Raw genomic sequence first — 8487 nt, forward strand, 5'->3', positions numbered from 1 at the left:
CACAGAAAATTGGTGTTAATATGATATACTGTGTTACTTATGAAGAAAGTGAGGCTTAGGCAGCTTATGGAACTTGCCTAGAAGACTGGTGGAGTTGGGGTTCTAGCAGACAATACTGTGCAGACACAGTGCTAGAGCACTGTATTGTAAAGGTCTCCCTAGAAATGCAGAGTGCACGTATTCCCAACATACCCTATAGATAGTCCCCATAAGCCAATGGGTAAGAACGATCTTGAGAAAGCACCTTATCTTCAGAAAATATATGGAAACAAAGTGAGTAGTTACCATGAGAAGAATCTAATATCTGAGTATAGGTCATAGGATGCAATGGGCTTTTCTCTAAGTCATCTCAATTATCTATGTTTTCTATTTTATACTCTCAAACATGATTATATTTCCTGAGTGATTTTACATCTATGTCCAACTCTTTTTCCTGCAGCAAATTGTGGAACCATGTAAAGTAATTCCTCAGTAATTCACCACTTCACATGGGAATTGATCTCTGAGCAATACCCCAGGTCTGTCTCGTAGGGGCTACATGATCTTACACAAGTCATTTAATCTCTCTCACCATCAATGTTATGATAACTGAATAGGAAAGATGCATCCAAGTTATCTACTTCAGCAGAATCTACTTAGAATATATATATTACATATAATATATAATATATATATTTAATGTATAAATACATACATTAAAATGCCTTGAAACTATGAAGCACTATAGACTGTAAGAATGCATCATAAATTTTTGCGTGTTTCTTCCTTTATATTGCCTTAGTGACCTTCTATATATATGTTTAAAGGACAGACACAGATTCAAAATTATCTGGTACAATTTATTCCCTAAATTTTGCTTTTCCTTGAAAAGGCTCTGATAAATTGCCTGTACTTTACAAAACAAAGAAAATACTATTTTCTTTTATCTACTAAATTGCATAGTTTCATCTTTCAAAGTATTGCTCAAAATCCAGTTATCAGTCTGTTTTCTAAGTTAACTTCCTTGCATAAAAAATGGATTTGATTCATTGCTCCGTAAAGCACAAACACTGGTATATGTCTCTATATACTTTATTACTATTTCTTCTAAGAAAATGTAAAGCTAAGCTCCTGAGCTCTTGAGTTAAAGGCTCAGGTCCAAATAACAGCTCCATTTATTAGTAACATTACTTAGTCTAATGTCACCCCTCCTAAGCCTTCACTCCCTTGTCTGTAAAATAGAGTTGATGATAACATTTACCTCATAAGAGTCTGAAGATTAAATAAGATATATGGCATAAAACAATTATTATATTATGGCACCTAACATAAATACAAATTCAATAAATCTCAGACAATATTATTCATTAAAATCACTTTACATGCATACAACGAGATGCTATCAAAACTACACATTTCTATTTTTCTAATCTTGCTTCACTTTTTCTTTCTTATCATATCTTATATTCTATAGTCCCATATCATCTTTCAATGGTAATGTCTTCTTATTGTCATGTCTACTTTTCTGTTAATAAATATTCCCAACCAAAAAAAATCATTCTGTAATAAATTCAGAATGTTTTATTAAATGAAACTCAATACAAAACTATTTTTCAATCACACATCCATTAATATAGAGATATGCATATCATGTCTATTTAGCTTTCTCAGTAATTCTGAGATACCTAGGAGTGATCTCTAGATCTTTGATTTTTTTAATCAATGTCCTTATGTTCCTCCAATCTCCATAACCAGATCATGCTTCCTTATCTTCCTCTAATTTGTGAAACAACATTTGGTGAATGTTTTAGAAGTTTTAGTAAATTATATGGAATTGTGCCCATGTAATTATGCAGCTATATTTCCACAATCCTTGTAAAATCTGATCTTTTACATCTCATTTTTTCATAGGTTAATGTTTGCTCCAATCACATGACCTACTTTGCTACTACTTCTCCCTCAACTTTGCAGGCACAGAAGTTTATTTGGTCAACATACTAACTGTGCATGTCAATTCACTTCACCAAGGCTTACTAGAACTGATCTGCAAAACTAGAGTGACAATTTACAAATTTCCAAACAAAATATAAATATCACATGGATCAGATTACTGCTGTGAATATGATCATCACATTCTCTGATTGACGTCATAAAAAATGCCATAGAGAAAACCAGATGCCATTGAAAAATTATTTTTGTAAGTACTCAACAAACTTCAAGCTTCATGAACAAGACATTATCTCCTTGAGCAAATCTACATAGGTGGCAATCAAAGTTGGTGGACAAAGTTGGTTCAACAAGCAAGAGATCAAGAGCAATGAGTGGGACCTGAGTTTCCGTGTCCACTGATGGAAGGATCCTCTCTCATGACAGCACTTTAATGAGCCCCACAAAGGAGAGAGAGAGCCCCCACCTCCTTCTCGCTTTCTCTCTTTTCTTTAGCTGATCCTTCTATTCATATACATATTATGTCTTCACTCATATTGAAATATTCAACTCAGGTTATAATTAAGTTTCCTTAAGGCAATTTTGCGTTTTTCTACACTGATATGATATTTATTAATTTTATATTTTAACTCCCTAAATGTAATCTTCTTTTATGTAAGGGAAAAAACTTGTTGGAATTTCGGTGAAGATTCCAAACTTAAATATATTGGCATATAAATGATAACTCGAAAACAAACTGTAAAGGGCATTCTCTTTGATTTGGGAAGATTTCTCTAAGCACATACCAGACTTCTCTAGGCACGTTTACTGATCCTGCTCCCAGGGAAGTAGCTTCACTTTTTTGATTGGTAAATTTGGAAAGACAACTACTTAGGCATGTTCACTTTAGGGTAAGCTTTCACCTGTTATGGAACAACCCTATCTCCATCTCTAAGCCTTTAATCAGCCATCTAAGAGTATGAGGCGTGAATGTGCAGAATTCTGGGGATTAGTATTAGAAAACCCACTTTACTAACTGACTTAGAGGCCTGTTCTCAAACCAGGCCTCAGTAAATGTGTTGTTTCATCCTTATTTACTTCTCATTTCTCAGTTTGCTCTTAAACTGAGTGGAGATGTTTATACAGTTGTTAGCTAATCCCTTGTGAATCTCATGTTCTGGCTGCCAAACCAGGTTCACTGCCTGTTGGTCAAGAAGAAGGCAATACCCAAAGACAGTAGGGTTTCCAGCAGAGAAAGAGTTTATTCCACATAGCACCAAGCAGTGAGACAGGAAGAATTTCTCAAATCCACCCCTCTAAGAATTTGGGAGACAGGGTTTTTAAAGACAGTTTGGTGGGCCGAGGATTAGGCCATTAAGGTTCGCCAGTTGGCTGGTTTCAGGGCAGAACTATCAGTCCCTTGGTATGGGCCATTTCCTGGATGGTTCAGCCAATCCATTGGAATGCAGAACAAGAAGTTATCTCAGAAAGTAGCCTTAGGTTTCACTTAAACATCTTTATGACCATCAAGAATATGACTATAGAGTAGCACTGAGGTGATAGTGGCTAGTTAATATCCTTATTTTTAGCTAGGCCCTTACCACAGTTCTTGCTTTGCACCCCATTATTTGTAAGGGCAGGTTCAAAGTCCCATGTATGTTAAAGTATTAATAACCCCAATCTGGTTTTCAGTTTTGTTTATTTAATTTTCATCTGGTGGCTTTTAAGTTTATACAATTAGACATTTTATATGTGACACACGTAAAAAAAAAATCCCAATGATACAGGGTTCACCCCACTCAGGGGTAGACGGGGACCCATTTCCTAGGCCCAAATAGGCCACAAACCATCTTGGACATAGACTATATTTCCTGGGCTCAAAACAGGCTCAGAAAATCTAGTCTGCCTGGTGCTATCTAAGCTATTACATCCAGAGCAAGGCGCACACCCTAAACAGAGACTATGTTCCTATGTATGGGCAGTTTTAAAATTACTTTGTGTCCTCAAGTCCATGGTGCCAAATGGCTGAGACATTCCATCTCCCCAACCCCCCTGCCTGCAGGGTAGCAAAAGCTGTATATAAAACACTAGATAAAAGGCCCAGATGGGCTACCTGCTCAGGAACTCCCCTTTGGCTTGCTGAAGGCTCTGACTTACCCTTCCTTATTTGTCAATAAAATCTGTCTTTTCACTTACTCACATGGTCTGTAGATTTATTTTTTTTGAATCTCTGAAACCAAGGACCTGGCAGAGAGAGAGAGATTCTGGCTACACTAATACCTGGATAGTTATTAAAATTAAGTGTGGGCCCATTAAAAACAAATTTATCCTGAACTTAAAGTAATAATGGTATTTATAAAACTTAAATACAGAGGGATTGGTTTCATAATTATTTTGAACCTTTAAGTATAAACAAGCCTCTGAACTTCAGTTGACCTAATATGAACTTGTGGATCAAAAATTTACTCTTTAGCTTAGAAAAGATGCTAAATTATTTGTTTATAATGTTTTGTAAGCCAGTACACTCATTTTTCTAAAATGGAGTAGTCTAAAACTCTCCACTTGCCATTTTAAGTGCTAACATGCTTCTGAGGCCATACAGGTCTGAAAGGATGCACTTTTCCTTTCCAAAGACATCCTTAAATCAGACACTATAATTAATTCTTTGGGGGCAATGTAGTAAGGGAAGACTCCTGGGACCATTTTCACTTACACCACCAGCTTTGTGGGAAAGGTGAGACATGTTTGGCTCCAAGTCTCAATTACTCCTGCCTCTTCTCCAGATGTTGACATCAGGTCATGCTGCTGGTAACAAAATCTTTCCAGGATCCCCATGCCACTGGGAAGATAAAGTACATCAGAGTTCTCTTCTTTTTAATGAGAAAGCTTTTCCAAATTTGACAAAACAGTATGGCATGACCACTTGATTTTAGTCTTTATGAAGTAAATTTATTCTCAATCAATTCCCTCTGTTCACAGGTAGATTTAGCTTTTCATTAAGATTTGTTAGGATAGAGATATTCGGTATTTGCTGAGTCTCTCAGCGAGACACTGAACTTATTGGCTACCTTTTCACCTTCTTTGAAAGCTGTTCAGCTTCAGCAAACAAATTTTAAAAAGTCATTTTTTCCCTAGAAGAATGATGTTGACTTCTTGTTAGCATTTTGATTACACAGTGCACCCTTTAAATGTAAATTTCAGGAGTAGATACAGTTGCTGAAATATCTCTTTCTCATTTACATTGACTAAAGTATTCTCTTTAAAAAATAATAATGCCTCTTCCTTGGATCTCTTTGACATTCAGTGAACTATCATATAACCGGTCAAGTGGGTGAATGAATGCTTTGAATGGCAACTTAAAGAACATAATTAGGGAAATAATCACTAATTGTCCTCTTTAGAACATTCTGTAAAGTGTGGGAGGGATTTGGAAATTGAGTCAGACATGTGGATTTTCCATATGGCGATGAGAGCCCCTGTTTATAATTAGACAAATAATAAACTACTTAACTTCCTGAGATTAAATAATCTATTATTTGCTCCCTAATAAATACTTAAGTGTCCCTTTAAAATCAATGATTTTCCAGCTTTGCTCACTTTTCACACAAAGTGGTGGTGTAAGTGAAAATGTCTCAGGAGTCTTGGAATCAGACTACAGAATAATTTTTCTCCAGATTTCTTTGCATATATTAATGAAGCTTGCAGGAGGGAAACAGAACATGCTGTGTATTCTTCCTATTGACCTAAAGAAAGGGACTGAAGCAAAATTAATATAAAGAGTTTGTGTTGGCCAAGGGTGAAAACTTCCAAGTTGCCTTGGGGAGTGTCCATTTGGCCCCAAGGCAAGCAGGTTTTTAAAGGCATAAAGATATGAGAAGTCGGCTGATACAAAGTTGTGTGACAGGAATTCTCACTGGGTAACGGTATCAACATTGGTTAGTGATTGGCTATACATGGTTAAAATATAGGATATGAGTTATGGTATCCAGCATGTGGCATTTTATGACTACTTGGTGTAGTCTAGAGCCCCCATAGCAAGTGGCTGTAAGAGGTAATTATTTTGCTTACTGTAGAGTCAGACATGACTTCTGTTGCAGTGTGATGTCTCTCTGGGCCTAACAAATAAAGGGGACTTGCATTCCTCAGATACAAGTTTCTTTTCTGTTTTTCTGTGGCATCATTTGTAATATCTCCTTTTTCACATCAGATTGAACTAACTTGGGCCTTTCTTTTCTGTTTTTAGTTAATCTAGACGGAGGCCTGTTGATTTTGTTTATCATTTCAAAGAACCAACTTTTTGCTTCATTAATCTTTTCTATAATTCTTTTGTTATCCATTTCATTTAATTCTGCTCTGACCTTAGTTATTTCTTTTTGTCTTCTGGGTTTGGACTGATTTGCTATTTCTTTTCTATTCCTTGAGATGACCTAGAAGCCTGTAGATTTGCAATCTTTCTGGTTTTCTGATTAGCATTTTAAGGTATGAGTTATTGTCTTAGGACTGTTTTTGCTGAGTTCCACAGATATCAATAACTTGTATCCCCTTTGTCATTTAGTTCAAAGAATCTTGTGATTTCCATCATAATTTCTTCTTTGACCTAATAATTATTCAGCAATAGATTACCTATTAATTTCCATGACTTTATGTAAAGTTGAGTGTTTCTGTTGAGTTGATTTCTAATTTTATTTCACTTTGATCTGAGAAAATACATGGTATAATGTCTAATTTTTTAAAAAAGTTTTTGAGACATGTTTTGTGGCCTAAGATGTGATCAATGTTGGAGAATCAGTGTGCTGATGACAAGAATATATATTCAGCAGTTTTAGTATAGAATCTTTCATAAATATCTGTTTGGCTCATTTTCTTTAGAAGCTTAAGTCATGGGTTTCTTTATTTAGTATTTGCTTGGGGGACCTGTCCAGTTCTGTTTTGGAGTGTTGAAGTCCTCACCTATTATAATGATGCTGTTAATCACTTTCCTTAGAACTAGTAGGGTTTTCTTTATAAATATGGGAGTACCTGTACTAGGTGTATAAATTTTAGAATTGTATGTCTCCTTACTGAATTATTCTCTTTGACATTATATTAGCATGTCATCCTTTACACAAGGGCCATGCTAATCATCTCTGTATCATTCTAATTCAGTATATGAGTTACCATCTCTTTGGTATCACATACCTAACTATGGCATCCTTTGAATCAGGTTCATTCAGAGTTTAGGATACATGAATAGAAACTGGAGTTAAGAAATTGCAGATCACTAGGCTTCTACTTTGAGGTTTGAAACATATCCTGGTAGTCCTCAGTTAAAAAATATCTCTATGATCTTAGTTAGTGTAACTTTAAACAAATAACCAGTCTAAAAATTACAAACAAAATGTACGACATTGCTATAACATTAAACTGATCTTTATAATAGAACAAGAGCATGTACAGTGGTAAGTCTTGAGAGTAAAAATAAGTGGAGGGAAGTTGGGAGGAAATTGGATAGCATACATTTCAACCAGGGGTGACATAAGTAGTAGAAAATTTCTCAAAATACCTTCCCTGTAGGGCAGCACTACCTCTACCACACCTAGGTTGATTTTACTTGGGAGTCTACTCTTAGGCTCCTTGAAATCTTTGAGATAGCATTGTCATCAGCAGAAAAGTTAAAGATTTAAAGTTGGTGTCAGTAGCACATAAATGCTTTTGCAGTCCATGGTGTCTTTTGGGTTCCACACAAATTTTGATATTAGACATAAAAGGATGAAATAGTATTTTTGGATGATGAAGATAAGACCCTTAAGTTAGATGGAGAAGGGAGAAAGGACCAAAGGATCAAGAACCATTATAGCCCCTCAATAGTTAGGACCCTATAGTAGTTCAATCTGAAAGACTCAATGTTACCAAGTGTCATCTAATATAGAATTTATCAACAGCAGCACCCTGACATGTAGACTTGTTAATTCTTTGTTGTGGGCTTGCTGTCCTGTGTACTCTTGAATGTTTAGCATTATCCTTGATCCTTACCACTGGATTCCAGTGGCATCTATCTTTCAAGCTGTGGCTGTCAAACATGACTCCACATTGCCAAATATTTCTGGGAAGTGAAAAGTACCGATGAATGAGAAAGAACCACAGGACTAAAGAACCACCAAAGTTCATCCCACTGAATATTCTATCATTTTACCCAGTAATATTTTTAAAGTCAGTGTAGATAAACTCCTTTTGGGTATTTTTTTTAAGATGTGTTATACATGGTTAAAAATGTGACATACATGGTTTAAAAAATTTTCAATATTAAAAGATGTTTTCTTTATTTATTTGCTCTTAGGTTCAAAGAGATATGTGGACCAGGGCAACAAAATCTTTGCTCCTATGTTCTGATATAAAAAGCTTTAAAAAAGAAATTTCAGGCATTTTAGAGGGATTTTAATCATATTCATAAAGTTATAATTTCATATTTATAGTATAAGAGAGTTTACAAAGGACTTCTATTTTCTTCGTTTTATTTAAGTTTCACAATGGGTATTCTCTTCAAGCATAATCTCTTGTTTATAAAACAGAATCAAAGCCACTTACCTAATGGTATATAAGAGC

At 35.3% G+C, this 8487-nt stretch overlaps 1 non-coding gene across 1 annotated transcript; it reads right to left on the reverse strand.

Annotated features, from left to right (window-relative positions):
• Positions 1-6966: 6966 nt before the first annotated feature.
• On the reverse strand, positions 6967-7068 carry LOC128567082 (U6 spliceosomal RNA). Its single transcript, XR_008374754.1, has one exon. It is a non-coding gene; the product is annotated as a U6 spliceosomal RNA (small nuclear RNA).
• Positions 7069-8487: the final 1419 nt, after the last annotated feature.

This window comes from Nycticebus coucang, chromosome 15 (assembly GCF_027406575.1).
Source record: "Nycticebus coucang isolate mNycCou1 chromosome 15, mNycCou1.pri, whole genome shotgun sequence".
Classification (NCBI taxonomy): Eukaryota; Metazoa; Chordata; class Mammalia; order Primates; family Lorisidae; genus Nycticebus; species Nycticebus coucang.